The sequence below is a fragment of the Dama dama genome, chromosome 21 (assembly GCF_033118175.1).
Source record: "Dama dama isolate Ldn47 chromosome 21, ASM3311817v1, whole genome shotgun sequence".
Lineage (NCBI taxonomy): Eukaryota > Metazoa > Chordata > Mammalia > Artiodactyla > Cervidae > Dama > Dama dama.
In genome coordinates this window covers 46,777,359-46,798,660 of record NC_083701.1, presented here as the reverse complement: position 1 = coordinate 46,798,660, position 21,302 = coordinate 46,777,359, and the positions used below count along the sequence as shown (strand labels likewise).

The following is a 21,302-nucleotide window of genomic DNA, read 5'->3' as shown; positions in this document are numbered from 1 at the left end:
GTGAAGGCTCTACCCCAACTTCTCTGTGCTTTCCCCTTCATATCAGATTTTCTGCCAAGCCACACATACGTTTCAGGCAATGTTCAAAGCTAGGAGCAGATGTAGATTTAAGCAAACAGAATGTGCATTTGAAAAAAAGAATTAAATAAGAGTCTACTTTGGGTGGAGTACACGTTTTTTAAAACTTCCATACTCTCTTCACCAAGTCTGCATTTATGTATTCATCTGTTTTCCCCTCAGTCAATACACCTGTTATTAAGGTTACTCTGGGATTCCTTAAGAATTATGGTAAAAGCTCAGGTTCTCACAATAAAGTGTCCAATATAAATTCTACTCTACTCAGACATGAACCTATTCTATTTAAAACGAAATAACAAAAATACTTTTTTAATCTTACCAGAAATATCCTTTAAATTGTTCATTTGTCCTGGGTGGTTTAATTTCTTCTTTAAAGTATTTATGAATTCTGACAAGTAATTTCTTCTGTATGCCAATCTGGGAATGGGGGGAAGGGGATGTGTGTGCTACTCTACCTTTTAAAACCAGCCAAGAGCTTAGAAAACTATTGGAAGCCAGAGGGCTTTTTTAAGAGGTTTTAATGTAACTCAAGAAGTATCCTATGAAACAAACTGGATTCTTCACAGAAAATACTGTGTATATGCTGCAACAAATTCATATATGAATTTGTCCATAGGGATTCTTCAGGCAAGAATAGTATAGAGTGGGTGGCCATGCCCTCCTCCAGGGGATCTTCCCAACCCAGGGATCGAACCTGCATCTCTTATGCCTCCTGCACTAGCTGGCAGGTTCTTTATCCCTAGCACCACCTGGGAAGAAGTCGCCTATGAAATAAACAGGATTCTTCACAGAAAATACTATGTATATACACAACACATTCATACTCTTATGAATATGACCTGTTACAATGAAGAGCACAGAATGTTAGGAGACCAAATGAGAATCTCTGGATTTAGAAAAATAAATATTTCATGCTATTTTCATGAGGACAAATAACACTCCAACAGTTTACAGATATATATACCATGTACTTATTTAATGTTGGCACAAAGTGAGGTGCTAACAGAAATATTTCAAAATTGTGATTGTTGTTAATGTACTAGGGAATGGTCACAATCATTAAGAAATTATACATATATAGGTAGATGTTTCCATTTACTTACTAAGTCGTGTCTGAGTCTTTTGTGACCCCATGGACTGCAACCTGCCAGGCTCCTCTGTCCATGGGATTTTCCAGGCAAGAATACAGGAATGGGTTGTCATTCCCTTCTCTAGGGGATCTTCCTGACCCACAGATCAAACCTGAGTCTGCTGCACTGGCAACCGGATTCTTTACCACTGAGCTACCAGGGAAGCCCCAGATAGGTACACAGATAAAAATCGATGTATCTCCATCTTAGCATGTTCATAAAGCACAGGAAGTAGCTTGCATTTAAATGTAATCAGTGAAATCATATCTAAGGAAAGTAAAATTAAAGAAGGTAGAAATTAAAGGTGAGGCAGAGACCTGAACAAAGTGAAGCAAGCCAGAGATATTTTGGTTAAAATAGACACATTGAGCTCTGAGCACTGGCAATCAACGGAGAAGGAAATGGCAACCTGTTTCAGTATTTTTGCCTCAGAAATCCCATAGACAGAGAAGCCTTGCCGACTACAGTTCATGGGGGTGGCAAAGAGTCAGACACGACTTAGTGACTAGACAAACAACTGGCAATCAAAGCAAAATGGAAAACATGGTGATTTATATTATCCAAAGCGGGGAGAAAACTACGGTCTCAAGGTAGATTCTCTCTAGTTCTTAACCCTAAAATAAAATTTTCGTGTGGGGTTTTAAAGAAAAACTATTATGCAGCTTTTTAAGACGCAAAAACATTTTTCTAATAAAACAATTACAACTGATTTACCTTTAAAAAAATAAATCTAGGTTTTTAAAATAAAACAAGGAGAGACTGTCTCATGATTATTTTTCATAAAACAGAAAACAGTTTGTACAACTTAGCAACAGAAGAACAAGCAGCAGCAGAGGAAGAAAAGAACAAAGGGCTACGGACATGAATTAACAGTTCCATCAAATCAATAGTTTCATCCTGTAAGAAACTACCTAACAAACTACTAGTAGTAGTTCAACCACATACTGAACTACTGTTCAAAAAACAGACTGGGATGCATCAGGAGTGAGCACTAAATACTTTAAATAAAGAACAAATGATCCTTTTTGGAAGTATTGTTTGCCATGCAGGAGCAAAACTGTTCATGCTGAAACCATTCACTGAGCATCACCTGTGCCGGGAGCTTGATGAAGCTATGGTGACACGATCTTTAAAGACAGTCCCTCCTTCAGTATGAGCTGTTGGTTAAATAATGCATTTATCTCTCTACACCTTCCTTTCCTCACCTAGGAAACAGTGGTTTCAACTTCCAACCATCTGATGATGGCAGTTTTAAAAACATACCTCCAGTCTGGACAACTGTTTGCTTGTAACGAGCATTTTCAAGGCGGAGTTCCATAGGTAATGCACTGACTTTTATCAATCACACACCTACTAATTCTGTTTTCTCCCTCCCTGAGAGGTCCTGAGTCACCAATCTTGACGACCTTCTCCCATACTCAGCTCATATAATACTCTACCTTCTTAGTAGCTCTCAATCTGTTTTCTCCAAGGCAAAACTCACTTAGAAGTTTTCTAGAATTTTAACTGGGAAACTGCTCATGAGAGGCCAAGAGGAAAAAATACAAAAAAGCACATGTGAAAGTTGTTCCCTCCTCCTAAAGAGAAATACTAGAACGAAATATGCTGAAATGGTAAAGAAATACACTGAAATGGTAATGGCAACAGTTCTCCATGGTGTGGGATCATAGATGATTTCTGTTTTCTTATTTATTCTTACCTTCATTTTCCTTGGTTTTTAGCAAAAGAAGTGTAAAATACATACGTTAAAGGAGTCGCTGCTGCTGTTTAGTCACTCAGTCGTGTCTGACTCTCTGCAGCCCCATGGACTGTACCCCACCAGGCTCCTCTGTCCATGGGATTTCCCAGACAAGAATACTGGAGTGGGTTGCCATTTCCTTCCCCAGAGCATCTTCCTGACCCAGGGGTCAAACCCACGTTTCCTGCTTGGCAGGCAGATTCTTTACCACTATGTCACCTGGGCCGTACTAAAGGAGTACATACACATGTATCAATAGAGTTTTCTTTTGCTGGCCAATTTATTACATGTAACAGAGTCACCAAATAATCTGGATACCAAAGCTGCTAAACTGTGGAGGCAGAGAATTCGGCACAAGGTTATTCAGAATCTGAAGTAGCCAACCTGGTCTGAATATTGTCTGCTATGGACTGAACTATGGCCACCCCAAATTTGTAGGTTAAAGGCCTACAAAAATTTATAGGTTAAAGGCTGCAGTGTGATGGTATGTGGGGACAGGGCCTTTGGGAAGGAACTGGTTTTGGTTGAGGTCATCAGAGTGAAGGCTTCACAATAAGGGAGTAAGTGCCCTTATTAGAAGAGATACCTTAGAGCTTCTTTCCTTCCTCTCCATCCATGGGCAGTACTGAGTAATGAGGCTGTGTGAAGACACAGTGAGAAGCTGGCTACAACCCAAGGAGACAGTGTTCACTAGACACCAACCCTGACAGCATCTTGATTTTGGACTTTCAAAGCTGAAACTGAAAAATAAATTCCTGTTGTTCAAACCATCCAGTCTACAGTATTCTGTCATGGCAGCCCAAGCCCAATAAGACAGTGTCTAAATTTAACACACATTAGTTGTGTGACCTATGACAAATTATCTCGGCAGAGGTCTCTGCTCTTGCAAAATGAGAGTAAATCAGTATCAACCTCGTGAAGTCGTAAAGAGGATTAAATGAAAACCTTCGCAACAAAAGCAAAGGCCTTCTGAGGATTACTGAATATCCTCAAGAGTTCAGCAGGTTTGCACTGTCACCTATTATTCAGAAATGCTATTTATAATCTAGAACCTATGGAACTTATGTGAGTCGAAAGTTTTTGAGAATTGGGTTTGGTTAACTTGGTCCCCAAGTATTGAGTAAATTCCCCATTTTCATCTGCATTTTGGGAGGACAGAGAAATCAGGAAACTGGGGAAGAGAATCAGAGGTAGTATATGTGACAAGAAAGTCCATGAATTTGTAACATCAACTTCATGAAAAATAATTCACATGTACAAATATGAATATGATCAAAAAACAACCTACCATGAAAAAGTATTACAAAAGGAAAAAAATACTTCTTAGATACTAAAACTATAAGCTAATTATATTCAGTACAATAAAGAACAGATTCAATAAAGAAAGAGACAAGCTACAGAAATTAGATTTCGAGAAAAGGTAATCTTGGGTGTTCTATTATTACTGTGTATATAACAATATAATTGCATTGTACTATATAAATTTCTATCTCCTGATTCCATTTGTAACTCTTCGGAAGGAAGGAAATAAGCTTTCTCCCCCACTCCACAAAAGGTGACTCTCCAAGCTACACTGAGAACCGGAGTGGAAAAGGGAAGGAGACTGGGCAGCAGTGTGCCCCCTACACAAAACACGGACTGGGCACGCTGCCCGCCCGCGTGATGGAGCTAAACTCAATGTCAATCAGCAAACACCTCTAAGGCGCCATCTGCTGCTTCCTGGGGTGATCCACTCCTCTACCTTCAAGGGTCAGGACAAGTGGATTAGAAAACCCGTATTAAAGATGTTCTAAGAAGAAAGGGGCTTCCCTGGTGGCTCCAACGGCAAACAATGGCAACACAAGAGACCTGGGTCTGATCCCTGGGTCGGGAAGATTCCCTGGAGGACGGCATGGCAACCCACTCCAGTATTCCTGCCTGGAGAATTCCAGGGACAGAAGAGCCTGGTGGGCTACAGTTCATGGGGTCTAAAGCTTGAATGATACAATCTTTTAATTAAGAGTATCTTTAACTACAACCCAAAGAAGGGAAAGCTGGCAAGAATGGCAAGTGACAGGAGTTACAAAAAAGGAAAGGTTAGGAAGAGGAAATAATTTTCTACAGATTAGTTACATCAACAAAACAGAAGCACTTATAACCATACCCTCTATCCAACCCTTTCTTGCCCCCATCTCTTTGCCTACATGCTCAGTTCAGTTCAGTTCAGGCACTTAGTTGTGTCCAACTCTTGGCGACCCCATGGACTGCAGCACACCAGGCTTCCCTGTCCATCACTAACTCCCTATATGCTCAGCTTCATCGAAACTTATTTTTACATGGTAAGGGATAATGAGGTATATGCTGAGAACATGACCAAGCAGAAACCCTCATAGCCACCACAATAAATCTGAGGTTTGATTCTCGTGGCTTGTTTTCAATGAGGCCATGTTACTTCCCTGTTACAACCTCCTTTTCCCAAAACCATGAATATATGCTTTTGTGGAAAGAGGGTGTAAAGCTTTCACTAAATTCTCAAAGGGGCTGAGATCCAACAAAGAGTAACAAGCACTGAGACAGAGTGGAGAAGGAGCCAAACTCGATCCTGCTCTCAGAGAGCTTCCACCCCTCCAAGCGTGCAGTGGAGGGGGTGGGGGGGGCGGGGGCGGGGAGAGACAGATGAGAAGTAGTCATCAGTTCCGGTTCAGGGGCAGCCAAACAGATCACCAAAGACACACCACCAGATAAAGGAGAAATGACAGGCCCAAGTTCCCGAGAAAACACCAGCTTTCAGCAGGATGCGCAACAGATGGTCACTCTTACCCCTGTCCTACCAAGACCAGCAAGTCCATCATGGGAAAAGCAGGACAGAGGCTTCATCCAAACTACTCTGCAATTTAGATTAGTAATTCCCAGGGTGGACAAGAGAAAATACTTGCGTTTACCTACCAGGTGTTACATTCTAAAAATAAACTTAGCACAAACTGTATTCTACTATGTTACAAAGATACCTTGGAATACAGTTCTAGAGTCACACACACTAAAAACCTTCCTCAAGTAGCCCAGTGATCCTGTTGTCTTTGGCAGCTTTCACAAGGAAACCTCTAGAAGCCATTACTGAGGCTGCTCTAATCATATGTCACTATGTAATCCGAGGCTCCTGAAGATGGTTTTCTATGGTGGGCCTCTCAGATTAGAGAGAAGATGAAATAGAGAGTACAGGTGGGAAATAAAAAATCATTGAGAGGCAAAAAAAAAATTATTACAGAAAGATGCTGGAAGGCTACAAAACAGACCAAATAATTCTCTTTCACAATTGGCAGGCAGGATCCTGCCAGATGTTTGAAATAGAATTAACCTCTACGGGCTACACTGATAGAAATAAACTGCACAACTATAAATAAATAAATATCTAGGGAAGCATAAATAACTATCTAGGGAAAGGCTATCTTTGTTTTACTTTCCCTGAACTTGATTGTTCACCCCTTGCTCAAATCACCAAAAAAAGAAAACAAAACAAAAAAATGTCCCTCACTGCAGTATCCAGATACAGAGCCAGCAGCTTGTGCCGAGGCTTTAGAAAATGTGCCAAAGGCAGATCAAACAATACCTACTTACAAAGCTAATAAGTTTAATCAGAGTATTTGCAATGTTTCAAAGCATTTTCAAACCAGGTAATATCACCTTAACAACAAAAGCCCTCTTTTATCCCCAAAGGATATGTATCTATTCCTTGCAGAAAAGACTATGATAGTCAGATAAAGGCAATACAAACAGCTTACAGATGCTGCCTTCTTCTATTTCGGGGAAGAAAAATCTTGAACAGCAAATTCGTCCCTTCATATATTCACACTGCAAGTGTATGTATCAATCTATAATGTGCTTGTCCAGAAACAGAGTGAAATAGACAGAAAAGGTCCCCGCAGCTGACATTCTAGTAGAGAGGAGCAGATATGACACAGGGGACAGCTAGCATTCCTGGGTCTACTCAAATGCTCAATGTTCCCTAAAGAGAGTAACTGGGTAATCCCATATAGTTCTCTGGGCCTTTAAAATGAACAAACTAGCTCTGTTAATAACCACCAGGAAATCAAGCTTGGGAATCAAAGGCCTGGCTACTTACCTTGCAAAATAATACAGTGCGAAAGAATAGTTGCAGCCTGAGAAAACAGTAGACCTGAATGGCTCTGCCATTACATACAAGAAAATGAGGCAGAGGAAAACCTCCAAATAACCAAACTGCCCTTAAAAATACAGTTTAAAAATCATCTAATTTTTAATTTACCTCAAATGAAAAAAATGATTTTGATTAATGCGTATCACATGGTAACAGTGATCACAGTAAACAATGGTAAAATGGCAATGATTACCCTTGTGAGAAATCTGACATTTTAAGAGTTAAGGCATGGACCAGCTAAAAATCCTCCATGAATAAAATTTCATGTGTTCCTTTTCCAGGTTTTTAAAGTGGAATCAATTATCTCTAATGTACCTTTGGGTGCTAATATTCCAGAGGTAAATGGGAGGGGGGTTAGTTTCACTAAAAATATAATCAAGAAACCCTAACAACAAGAATGGTCAGAAGAAGGGGAGAAGTAACAAGAATCACAGTTTAAGACGTGACAAGAGTGCTAGACTACGGAGCATATGTGGGTTGCTCACAAAGAAAACAGGCCTCAGGCTGATCTCTGAAGGAAGGAGGAGAGGGTCAAAAAACACTAGATTTTCCTCCCAACACAATTTCAGTTCGTACTAAGAAGCACTGAAACAATCTCACACTTGAAATCATTTGTAGAACATTTAAATGGACATTGGCACTCACAAAAACCACCGATTTTGAGTTTTTAAAACGTTATCCTAATTTTAATTACATAAATAAAAGTTTTAATAAAATTAAAAACAAAACTGCTGTATATCAGCGACAGAGATGATTTGCATTTACCTCCAGGGCTTAAATATACAGCCTGGAGATGGATGACTTGGAGTATAGGTTGTATATCTAAGTAATTTCTTTTCTCATTCTGTTTCTACTAAATTAGCAGCTTCTTAATCAGACTTGTAGGTCATCAGAAAAAGCAGCCAGCATTTTTGCTGTCAGATGATCCTACATTTATGAATGAATGTAACAGACTAAATTCTAATCCTTGATTTCACCAAGTTCCAGAGCTATAGATGTAGTTGTTAAAATAGGTCTAGCTATCTCTTCAATTTCTTCCTCTAATAAAATAGAACTATCAAGGCTCAGTAAAGTAGGAACACTTTACTCATCCCAGTATCATAATCTCAATGTTTAAAAGTGTGATATTTTTACTCAAAATTAAAACTGTAAAGCTTCTCATGATATTGTATGTTTAGCTAAAACATGCCACTTAGCAAATTATTTGAAGAAGAAATGGAAATAGTTTTTATTGGCACTTAATACAGTTATAGAGAAGGCATCTATGCAAAGACTCCAGCAGGCATCTTTCTCCTTAGAGGCAGGTTAGAAAAGCAGGGTCAGAGTTAATCTCCTGCCCCACATTTTTCATTGAACATAAAGATAAATATTGAAAGACTGAAATTTTATTATTTTATTTCCTTCCATACTAAATTAAGGCTGGAAAGCTTAATAGCATTATTTTATCAAGTCTAAAACTAAGCATAAGAAAGAGAGCTGGCAATTTTAATTACAAGACACCCAATTTCATAGAAGTTCAGATGTAAAGCCAATGAACCTGTTACCTGTAAATAAAGCAGTGTGTGGGCAGGCATTGTGGCAGCAATGCTCTTTTCTTGTCAAAAATACAATTGTATTCTATCAGTACCCTAATATACTTTTCCTGGCCTATATAACTCACAAAATAGTTAAGTAAAAACTCTCTTCTCTTTAATCATAAATTTCCCATGATAAACAATAAAATCACCTGGCACTTTTCCTTCATACAAGAGTAACATATATACTAAGACTGAATGCTTTTATGCACATCAACAGTAAAGCTGAGTACCTAGTAACATGCACATATAACAGGAAGTCCTTCTGCATATTCTATACAACTGAAAGTACACAATATTAACTAGCAGTCATCCTTCTAGAGAAGGATATAGGTACTCCACCTTCTCTCCAAACACAGCATTTGTCATTAACTTTGCAGTCACTTTTACAAGGTTCTCTGCAATATATTATATTACATATGAAAGATAAAAAGGGCTTTCCTGGTAGCTCAGCTGGTAAAGATCCACCTGCAATGCAGGAGACCCGGTTTGATTCCTCCGTTGGGAAGACCCCCCTGGAGAAGGGATCGGCTACCCACTCAGTATTCATGGGCTTCCCTGGTGGCCCAGACAGTAAAGAATCCGCCTGCAATGCAGGAGACCTGAGTTCAATCCCTGGGTTGGGAATTTAATGTAATATAATATGAAAGATAAAAAAGGTAAAAACACTCTAAAATTAAAAATGTTAAACACATTTTTAAAACCTTAGAAGGAAATACACCAAATTATTAACCATCACTGTGTTAAAGATATAAGATGGATAATTTTTCCCCTTTTCCAAATTCTCTGAAATACTGTTCTATTAATTTTTTTATAATTCAAAGAGTGTACTTAAAACAAGAAAAACTTAGCAAGGGCTGAAAGTTCAAATAGAGTACATTCTGTTCTCTAATTCATAACAAAAATTTGCATGCTCACAAAAGTGATAGTTAAGTTTAAAGACATAGATAAGATAGGAAGAGAAAAGGCAAAAAAGAGATGCAAGATTTTGAGTTCAGTAACAGAAGCATCTCAAGAAGTAAACCAGATGTTCCTACTATGGAACTGCAGCAGAGGATCCACGAGACAAATTCATAATGTCAAAGGCTATATTCAGATCAAAGAGCATAAAAGTAGGGTCCATTTGCTACAGAATTGCCCATGACACTGAAGGGATCAAGTCACACTTGGCTCTCAGCAAAACTCAAAATCAGCTGAAGGCTGTTGAGTAGGAAAGCAATGGAAAGATGAGAAGACTGCTTCCTCAAGCACATCACTGGGAAAAGGAAGCTCCGCAATGGGGTCAAAGCACAGCGGTCAGAAGTGTCTCATTTGAGGCCATAAAAAAACTTAGTTACCAAAAGTATTTACCAAACATTCATTTTATTTGCTTCTACTGCCACAAAAGCAGTAAAAGTTTACTTTACTTCTTTCTCCCTAAGTACCTCTCTTCTACTTTACTGTTCTATAGATCAAGGAATATTACAGTCCTTTCTCCAGGACTTCTCAAAACCAAATGAAAAAACTCTTTTAAAAAAGACATCCCTGTCTTCAGAAGCACCATGGATCAAACGCCCTCACAAAACACTTTACAGGTCACATTTAAGAGGGCAGATGATGCATACTCTGGCTAAATTACTTGCAATAAGTAAATAGCAAACATTATTCTAAGTGCTTGGTCTATACCTAATAAATTTACCTTCCCTACAAAATTAAAATGGAATTTTATTAAAGACCTGCAGGGTGGCATGAAGCCACTTGAGCAGGAAATGTTTGATTTCTTGGAGATAAGTCTTAGTGTCCAATTGCCAGTTACTTCCATTCAACAACCTAATCAAGAGAATATATAAAAACGAAATGTTGCTATGTTTGCTATGGTTGTGATGCACAAACTTTTCCCAGGACCTCTGCTTAGATGATAATCAACTGACACTGAATTATGACTAGTATACTAACTGCCTGTTCAGAGAAAATCAACTACACTCACATGACTGTTTAAGGTCAAAAACATCTCAGAACACCTACCATCCACAAACAGTAACATCTTACAGATGGTGTCATAAAACAAAAATTTCAATACACATCTGCTCTCCTATCAGGAGTAAGAACAGACAGGGCCATACTCCAGACATTGTCACAATGCCCTAAATACTGAATTTATCTCTAGTATCAAAGATCAGCCTACTTTCTTACATAACTTCTCCAATTGTGAGTGTCCCTTGTATAGTAGTCTGCTCAGGCTGCCATAACAAAATACCACAGAAGTTTACTTCTTCACGGTTCTGAAAGCGGGGGGATCCAAGATCAAAGTGTTGGCTCATTCATTTCCTGGTGAGGGCTCTCCTCCTGGCTTGCCAGCCTTCTCCCTGGGCCTTCACATGGTAAAGAGAGAAGGAGAGCAAGCTCCTAGAAGGACTCTAATCCTATCAGACCAGAGCCTCACCCTCATGGTTTCATCTAACCCATTACCTCCCAAGGCCCCATCTCTAAGTACCATTCCATCTCTAAGTACCATCACAATGGGGGTTAGGGTTTCAACATATGGACTCTGGAGGCACAGAGACATTAAGTCCATAACAAGGTCTATTTAAATTTCTCAATTTGGAAATGGTGTGTGTGGATAGGGATGTATGACAAAAGCAAAAATGTTTATTTAAATCATAAAAATCTTTTATTAAAAAAGGGTGACATTAATATTCACAAAAAGAACTGTAGGGAAACAATACCAAAATTGGGCAGAAGCAAAAAATAAAATCTCTGGTTATCACAACGATGCTGTTCTGTAAATGCTCTGGTCAAAACAGTGCTCAATGATTATACAACCCAAGCAGGTTACATACATTGAATTGTTTTAACTTTGGCCATCTTTATTTTTCCAAAGCCACAAGATGAATAATAATAGTCTACATTTATTAGTAGCCTACACAACTCACATGTATTTATGATAATAATCTCAACAGTTCTTTGGTGTAGGTATTATTATCCCCGTTTTACAGACAAGGAAAGTTTAAGAACCGTCCATTACGGTAGCACAACTTTAGAATGTAGTTTTAAAGAAGAAAATAAGATCTGTCTCTAATAATTCTTTATCTGGAAAAAGGACTATTCACAAGTCTGTAGCCTTTCACTTAACTATTAATAAAAAGAGCCTGTCTTTGTTCTGTGTTTTAATCTCAAAGAGAAGCTATTATGCTACAACCACTGGAGAGAGCCAAGATGAAACTGGGCAGAAAGGATCAAGTTCTCACCAGATGGAAGTCCTGCAGACATGAGGGCTTTTTCCAAAATATTTGATTTAAAGTCGAAAGAAACAGAGTGTATCTTCTTAAACGCACTATAAAATTGTCCCTGCTGGATCCCCCACTAAAGTGAAGATGTAGAATGGACACGAATAAAGCAAAGTTTCCAAAAGAGAAAATGCCAGATTCCTCTCTTTCTTCAATTAATACTCATTTTTAATTACCTTGCAGCTATTATATTCATATTATTCCAAAGAAACAAGATGATGCATTCCTCAACACGACCACTATTTTTACAAAGCTAACACTCCTAACATTAATATAAAACTGCTAAACCATTATGGATGGGAAGGAAAAACACAGAAATTTGGAATATCATGAAATCTTTTCCAGACTCAGAATTATGACCAGTGCTAAAATTCAAAGATTGAAGGAAACAGATAAGAAAATAATTCTTTTGAACTGTAAGCATACACTACAGGAAGTATGCATAGCATGAAAACATTTTATAGTGTTTATAAATCAACATCCTGCAGATGTTATGATTAAGAATATCCACAATTTGTTCAATTATAAAATGTTTTAAATTGTCAAATTAGCAAGAAACTCGTATCTGCTTCAAATACTTTTTGGGAAGGAATATGTAAATCATAAATAGTTGTTGCACAACCAACAAAGAACACTACTTTACTGTTTATTTCATAAGAAATATATTCTTGAAATATGTATTTCCCAAACCTTTTCATGCAGAATATACACACAGTATCAATGACAAAAGTATAAAATGTGGCTGTAGGACAATTTATTTGATATTATGCAAATCACCCAGTCTTACAGGTTATAAATGCCTGTGCCTCTTCTTATGTATAAACAGCCAGAGTCTGCATAAAATGAACTTTAGATTCTGATTTCTTAAAGAGTGATTGATGTAAGAAACTAACCAGAAGTTTGCCCTAAAGAGAAATGGAACATCTGGTGAAATGTGTACATGCTTCAGGATCTCATCTGCTGCTAAGGTTAGTATTCCAATGTGATGGCTGTCATCTCCACACTAAGTGGTAAAAGCCTCACGTACTAAAGAGGCATCTTCTTCAACCACAGAGTGCGTTCTTTTTCTCAGCAATGTGCTAACAACTGGCCCTCACAGAGTACTCGGAGAACTATTTCTGTAATAAGTACACCCTTCAGTTCAAAACACGGACCATTCAATAGACTGCTTTCACCACGGCGTTGCTGACTGCATCCCTCTCCCACATATTTTAACCTCAGTATTAATCAAGTCAAAATGTGTGCTACTTCTTGTCTGTGATCCATCAATCTGTTCTGCTTCTATTTTTCAATTCACCAATAAGAAAATCCGGAGAAGAAATGGGAGAGGAAAACTGAGAGAAAGTCCAGGTGACCAGGAGAGGTTGGCATTATTAATTCGAAAAAGAGCTACTTTCAGGAGCACACCATGCTCAGTAGCCTTCCTCCTCCATTTACTTTTAACTTTCCATTTTCTGCCATAAACAGCAACAACAAAATTCTACGCTTACTGCAGTATAAATTGCCTTACATTTGTGACACTTTTAAAAGCCCCTACTGTGCCATCAAAAGTTCCCAAACAAGGAACGATCTGCACAGCAGGAGAGGAACCAACTTACATTTTCTAACAGCTGTGAAGGATCAGTCCCCTCGAGTAACAGAAATCAAATGCAAACTGAAAAGTGTTTAGAAATAAAATGTTTCCATCACCTCACACTATCAGCTACTTCCATTAGTATCCAGGAAAGGGCCATGGATTTTACTCAGCATTTTAATACAATAAACTTTACTGACAGTAGAAAAGAGAACACAATTACAGACTAATCCTACTATTAAACACAGGAAGTCATCAATGAAGAAAATGAATACTAAACTTCCCATTTCAGCCGCTTCTCTACTGGACTAAACAACGAATCACAAAAGCCCTAGGGAAGAGTTTACAAGTGTTATTTATGAAGCTTATCTGGGGTTCCGTATTCTGAATTTAAAACATCTTACTTAAATTATAAAACATTTAGCATCACATCAGGAATTGATTTTACACCTAGTTCAAAGACGATGATAAAGTCCTATGGAGGGATTTCATATTATTGTGATGGTTCTGTAAATATCTTGACTACCTACAAATCATAAAGGATAACACAGTCTACAGATCCTGGAACATAAAAGATGAGTGACCAAATGGGCTCAAATCATCCATAATACACTAAAAATAGAAGGATGTGAAAAGATTTTCAAACATCATTACAGAGTGAATCCCAACTCTCCGGTTCCAGATGACTTCCGCCTGTTATTTCCTGAGCACCTATCTCAATTTCCAGGCACAAAGGTAAAAGTTGACAGCTGGCTTTAAATCAGGACATAGTCCTTGCCTTCAAGCAGCTCAGAGTAGGTAAGAAAGCCACATTAGCAATGTGTGTGTTAGTCGCTCAGTCGTGTCCGACTCACTGGGACCCCATGGACTGCAGCCCGCCAGGCTCCTCTGTCCACGGAATTCTCCAGGCAAGAATACTGAAGTGGGTTGCCAAGCCTTTTCCAGGGGATCTTCCAGACCCAGGGACTGAACCCAGATCTCCTGTATTGCAGGTGGGATTCTTTACCCCTAGCGCCACCTGGGAATCCCATTAGCAATACCACGGGATAAACTGAAGGTGCGTGGGTTGCAGAGCTAACACAAAGGGGACTACCGGGACGGGCAAAGAAAAGGCTTCACAGAGGTTCAAAGCCTGTGCTATTTTGAAGGATGGCTAAGAGCTTGCCAGGCAGAAAAAGTTAAGAGCTATAGCTGAGCCTAAGGAAACCACCATGCAAGGTATAGAGTGTAAAAGACTCCAAATTTTTAAGGAGCTCTATAAATAATCTCATACTGTACAATATGCATAGGAAAAGGAAGAAGAAATAAGGTGGAAACCACACACCTGAGCCAAATTTCAAAGTGTCACAGGACAGGGAGACACGGGCTTTACTCTGCGGGTACAGAGGTGCCAGACAAGGGTTTTAGAGTAGGAAAGTGACACTCTGAGACTTCAAGTTTTGTTTTTTTTTAAAGGTATCACTTTGGAGGGAAGAATGGACTAAAAAGGAAAGACTTGGGCAAGAAACCTGTTAAAAGGCTACCACAATTCCAGCAAGAGATGGTAATGAAAGCCTGAAGTTAGGCAGTAATGTAGACAGAGTAGTTAATGTGAAAAACGGAATATGCTCAACAATTTTACATGTTAACTTTAAAAGGCGCTTGTGCAAAAAGTTTAAATGAGCCACCAAGAAAACATCAAAATTCCAAAAGGCTAGATTTTAGGCTGTGTACTGCATTAAAGTAATACTGCAAAACAACTTAATTAGTAAGAATCAAAGTTTACACATTCAAGAAAAGGACTAGAAATACACATCGTGCCTTTTCCAACCCTGGCATTCCAGTAAAAGACACAAATTACCAGTGTTATCACAAAATACATTAATCAACAGTGTAGCCTAAAATATTTCAAATAAATAAGGGCTATAATTTATAATTACATTATTTGTTACTATACTATACTACCTAGAGAAAAATAGATGTAGAAATTCAAGAGAAACTGTTTCAGTCATTTGATGGGTTTTACAAAGTATTTTCTACTTGGCTCAATTTTTTTTTTTTTTTTCCTTTTAAGTGAGAAGGGCCAGGAGAACTTTGTTTAATCTGGGGAATTTTTACAGGGTTTTAAAACAGCATCATTTCCAAACTGCTTTTCCCATGACTGCTTTCTTTTCTGGAATGATTTTCAAATATACTGAAAATCACCTAAATTTACAAAAATCTCTAACAATGAGGGCTGCAAAGTTATTTATGTACTTTATGATTCCTTTTAAAGATAGTTGTAATAAACACTTGGTCACAAAAGCAATCAATCGTTCATTCAAGTAAGAAACCTAAAATGCCCAAGACACTAATCTAGCATGAATCAGGTCTGACTACTGCCTACATATACTTATACTACAGGTTCTCTCTCTCTCTTGTCGCTAAGTTGTGTCCGATTCTTGCGACCCAATGGATTGTAGCCTGCCAGGCTCCTCTGTCTGTGGGATTCTCCAGGCGAGAATACTGGAGTGGGCTCCCATTTCCTTCTCCAGGGGATAAGACCTTCCCAACCCAAGGAATGAACCCAGGTCTCCGGCACTGCAGACAGATTCTTTACAACTGAGCTATGAGGATAACACAAGTTAAGGTTAGTTAAAAATGTAGTGCTTTAGAAAGTCAAGAGACACCTTCTGACCACAGCTTAAATGTAACACAAGAAAATGTTACTGTCAATGCAAAGCAATAAATAAATAAATAAACACTATATTTAGTCAGCCCAATTTAACCCATAATTTTCCTCACTTTTATCTGTATGATAGTCACATAACTTGGAAAAACTAAAGAAACATTTGAATATTAAGGGAAAAGTTTCAAAAATTCTGAAAGAAGCAACATCAAACTCACCATAAATATATTAGAGTAGGGAAATGCCTTTCTCTGAGTAAACTCAAGTACTAGCTCTAAACACAGAATGGTATCTAATCTCTATGGTATTCATATCTTAAGGAAAGGTCCTATATGGCCAACTTCAGGATACAAAACATTTTGACATATACAGTGCTTTTAAAAACCAAGACATTAAACATAAAAACTGGAAACAATTCAATAGCCCACTGAGGAGAGAATGAGTAAATAAAATGTGATATTCACACAACAGGATACAGCAATTAAAAAATGAATGAGCTACACAGGATGAACCTCAGAAATATAATGCTGACTAAAAGAAGCAAAACAAAGAAAACGTAACTGTCATTACATTTATAAAGTTCAAAGATAGATAAAATCAAATTAATAATGCATAAAAACACAGCTGGTAAAACTATACAAGATAAAGCTTCATGAAAAGTCAGAATACTAGGTATTTCTAGGGGGAATGCGAGGGAGTTGTGATCAGGAAGATCTGAGGGGTTGTGTTATATTTCTTAACCAAAGTAGTAGTTCCGTGGATGTTTGCTCTGTAATTGTTCATCAAATTGTGTTTGTTTTATGTACTTCTCCTGCAAATAGATGTAGGAATTCAAGAGAAATTGACCCAGCCATTTGACGAGTTTTATGAAGTATTTTCTACTTGGCTCTTAATTGTGTTTTTTTTTTTTTTTAAGTTAGAAGGGCCAGGAGACATTTCTTTAATCTACGGCCTTTTTATGGGCTTTTAAAACTGTACATATTCTTAAAAACTCAAATACAGTCAGAGGCCCTACCACATTAAAAAATAAGATTCTCTGTATTTTAATTAAAACTATTACAGGTAAAATGAATCACACCAGTAGGAAAGTATACATAACATGAACATATCCCAGAAAATCCAGGGGGGTCTGACATCTTAATGCTGAGTCTACTCCTCCCACATATGATAATATATTTCTACCCAAAATAATCACTATCACTTTAATAACTGTTGAAAAGCATTTCTATTTTCACAATTACTACTAAAAGTCAGTCTTACTAGTTCTTAGAAAATACTAAGTCCAGGACCTTCTTCTTACTGGCCCCTACTCCTTTTTGTTGTCTTTTCCTAGAAGCAAAAAGGCGGCCTAGAAACTTGCAGCTGATAATTTGCTGACACATCATTAACTACTGAAGTCAGTTGTCTATTTTCTGAATATACAGCAACCTGAAACAATCAGATGGAGGGCAATATAACTAAAAAGAAAAATAGCTCATCTCTTTCTTTATCCCTCAACTCCACCACAACAGCACTTTAAAATACAAAATGGTTGGTGGGGACCAGAAATTTGAAAAGTTCTAACTGAGCAAAGGCAACCTACTTTGCTTGCTAAGTACTGCAGACACTGAACTAAGACTGCAGACACTGAAGCCCAGGAAAGGGTGTACTGAAATTATTAACTCTTCTGACTGCTGTTAACATTACTTTTGATCCTGACTACCATTTCTAGGTTAACTTACATTAGGGTCTAATTATAACCTACTTTTCTTATCATTCTCAGTGTGTAAAAGAAAAATGTCTTAACATAATAGATACAGCAAATATTCAAAGATTAGTTCTGCTCCGTGTATTCACGTTAGAGAAAATTTAAAATACAGGTAGAAAATGCTTTAAGTGTATTTGCTAAATTAAGCAAGTGACTAAGAAAAAAGCCACTATTCTCAACATATTAATGGCTCTGACAAATGTGAGAATGATATGAACAAGTATAATAGCTAATGCAAAGAATTTACACCAAAATTAGTGACAGTATTGTGTCTTTGAGAATACACTCAACCCCAATGCTCACTGTTCAGGTAAACACTGTTTCCTAGTATTCATAGACCTAGTTCAGTTCAGTCGCTCAGCTGTGACCGACTCTTCGGGACCCCATGAATTGCAGCAAGCCAGGCCTCCCTGTCCATCACCAACTCCCGGAGTTTACTCAAACTCCTGTCCCTTGAGTTGGTGATGCCAGCCAACCATCTCATCCTCTGTTGTCCCCTTCTCCTCCCGCCCTCAATCTTTCCCAGCATCAGGGTCTTTTCAAATGAGTCAGTTCTTCGCATCAGGTGGCCAAAATATCGAAGTCTCAGCTTCAACATCAGTCCTTCCAATGAATATTCAGGATTGATCTCCTTTAGGATGGACTGGTTGGATCTCCTTGCAGTCCAAGGGACTCTCAAGAGTCTTCTCCAACACCACAGTTCAAAAGCATCAATTCTTTGACGCTCAGATTTCTTTATAGTCCAACTCTCACATCCATACATGACTACTAGAAAAACCATAGCCTTGACTAAATGGACCTTTGTTGGGAAAGTAATGCTCAAGAGGCATTTAATAAACAATCTTAGTGCAAGCATGACTTCTTACATAATAAGTTTCATGGCAGCTCCTAATGAGAGCAAACATTTAAATTAGGAGATATAAGAAAAACTTTCATTTTCTATTTTAAACAACAACTGCATCCACGATACATATACATACCACACTTTGAAGGAAATGCTGCTAACAGTGCGCAGAGCAGACTCCAGTTCAAAACCAAATGCCACCTTTGGGTTTTGACCATCACTCCCCCTCCACTCCCTACAAACCTAGCAGGGGCAGGCAGGGGGCGGAGGGGGGCTGGGGGGAGAGAAGGGAGGAGACACGTGCTTAAAAAGCCCCAAGGGCATTCCAAATAATGTATTCAAGTGTTCTTTCTTTTGGTTGTTTAACATGTACTAAATAATCTTGCATTTCTTGCCTGCCACACTCTATGCACTTTTCAGTTATTTAAATTTTAATTTTGCTTCAGAACACTGCTACCAGGAACTTTTATTAAAAAGAAACAAACTTCTTAAAGGCTACAAAAGAAATGCCCTTCTATTAAAAATAAAAAATGAGGAGGGGGATGTACACATTTCTATTTTCAATTTCAAGGTTTGGGAGATTAGACACAATTACTTTTTACATTATTCCTCTTGGAACAGAGGTTTCTCACAGCTAGGAAATCACCAATAGAAAATTCCCTCTTCCCAGTGCTCACTCTTTAACACTGGCAGATAAGGTCCTGTTTTCTAAATTAACAACCTGCTAAGAAATCCTCCTAGCATCCCACCCTTCTTACTTACTGGACTGAACTAAATCTAAAGGACTAGAGGGATAAAAGCACAGAAAGATAAACACGTAATTTTGCAAGCACTTTTGCAAGCTCTCAAAATCCAATAAAAGTTTACAATGATGTCAATAATATGAAATAAACTAATAGAAACTGGAGAAAAGAACCATTCCCTTCATAAAACTTACCCAAGATTCCTCTTAATGGCAAATTCTCAGTGCATTCGAAACGACTATTAGATGTGCAAACATACAAACTATGTACTTTTACAGGACCTCGATTATATATAAGGCATCAATGCAGTAAGGACCAATTAAATTTCTGATTTACAGAAAAGACCACCTCACTTATTATCTTGTACTAAAAGTAAATATTGCTTTAAAATCTAACCTAAGTGGAACTTAGGCAAAACATTTAGAGAATGTATTGGCATAATAAATGACTAAGAATCAAGACAGGATTCCACACCACAATTAAGGGAGACTCAGGAAAAGTACTATCTGTTTTTCAAAAAGTCCTTTACCTGATACCTACACTGAGTATACATCTTATACAGTAGCTCTGAGACCTTAATGAGTACCTCTCACTCCTATGACCTCTGACATCACCACTCTTCCTGGTTTTTGAAAATGAAAGTCGCTCAGCAGTGTCCAACTCTTTACGACCCCATGAACTATACAGTCCGTGGAATTCTCCACAGAATTTCATATTCATATATTGAATATCATATACATGTCGTATATGCATATGGAATTCTCTAGGCCAGAATAGTGGGGTGGGTAGCCTTTCCCTTCTCCGGGGGATCTCTCAACCCAGAGATCAAACCCAGGTCCCCCGCATTGCAGGCGGATTCTTTACCAGCTGAGCCACAAGGCAAGCCTAAGAATACTGGTGTGGGTATCCTATTCCTTCTCCAGCGGATCTTCCCAACCCAGGAGTCAACCAGGGTCTCCTGCACTGCAGACGGATTCTTTACCAACTGAGCTATCAGGGAAGCCCAATAAGCAATAGTCATGAATAATAATAATAAAGACTTGATGTAATAAGTAATAATTAAGCCTTAATAACAGATCAGCATATTTCATGACTACATCAAGGAGATCCCAAAGCACTATACAAATTGTTTCTGAAATTATTTATTATTTCTGCCTGAAATACAGGGTTCAATGACGAGGGTTTCAGAATACTTACAATGAAGAGGGCTGGGGTGATACTGGCATGATATCAAATTTCTACTACATATCATGTTTAATCCTTGTATCTTGCTTAGTCTTCTTGAAAAAAAAAATCTATATAATTTAAGAGTAAAATTAATGAAGTATAAATCTGACTATAAAATATGTGAGGCAGAACACCCTTGCTCCAAAAACAGAATGAAACACACACACACACACACACACACACACACACACACACACACACACAAAAACCTTTTTAAAGAAAACAAAGCAAATGAAATAAAACAGAAACAGTTAAGGCAGCATATGCAGTCAAACAAAAAAGGCTAGGACACCAAGCCTGCCTGTATTACAATAAGGGCACACAGTAGTCTCACTGTGGCTTTTCCAAGGAGTTCCAGATCACCCCTAGGGAAATACTTCACCTGGATGAAAACTTTTTTATAAGAAAGAATAAAAAAGGATAGAATTTTAAGATTTTAGAAAAGCATTAAAAAAAATGCATGCCTATTTATATACATCTGGATGTGTATGTTAGTCACTCAGTCATGTCCGACTTTTAGTGACCTCATGGCCTGTAGCCCTCCAGGCTCCTTTGTCCATGGAATTCTCCAGGCAAGAATAT

At 38.1% G+C, this 21,302-nt stretch overlaps 1 protein-coding gene across 1 annotated transcript in view; it reads right to left on the bottom strand.

Moving 5' to 3' along the window:
• Nucleotides 1-21,302, bottom strand: part of EIF3H (eukaryotic translation initiation factor 3 subunit H) — a 93,776-nt gene that overhangs the window by 21,289 nt on the left and 51,185 nt on the right. The window lies entirely within an intron of this gene.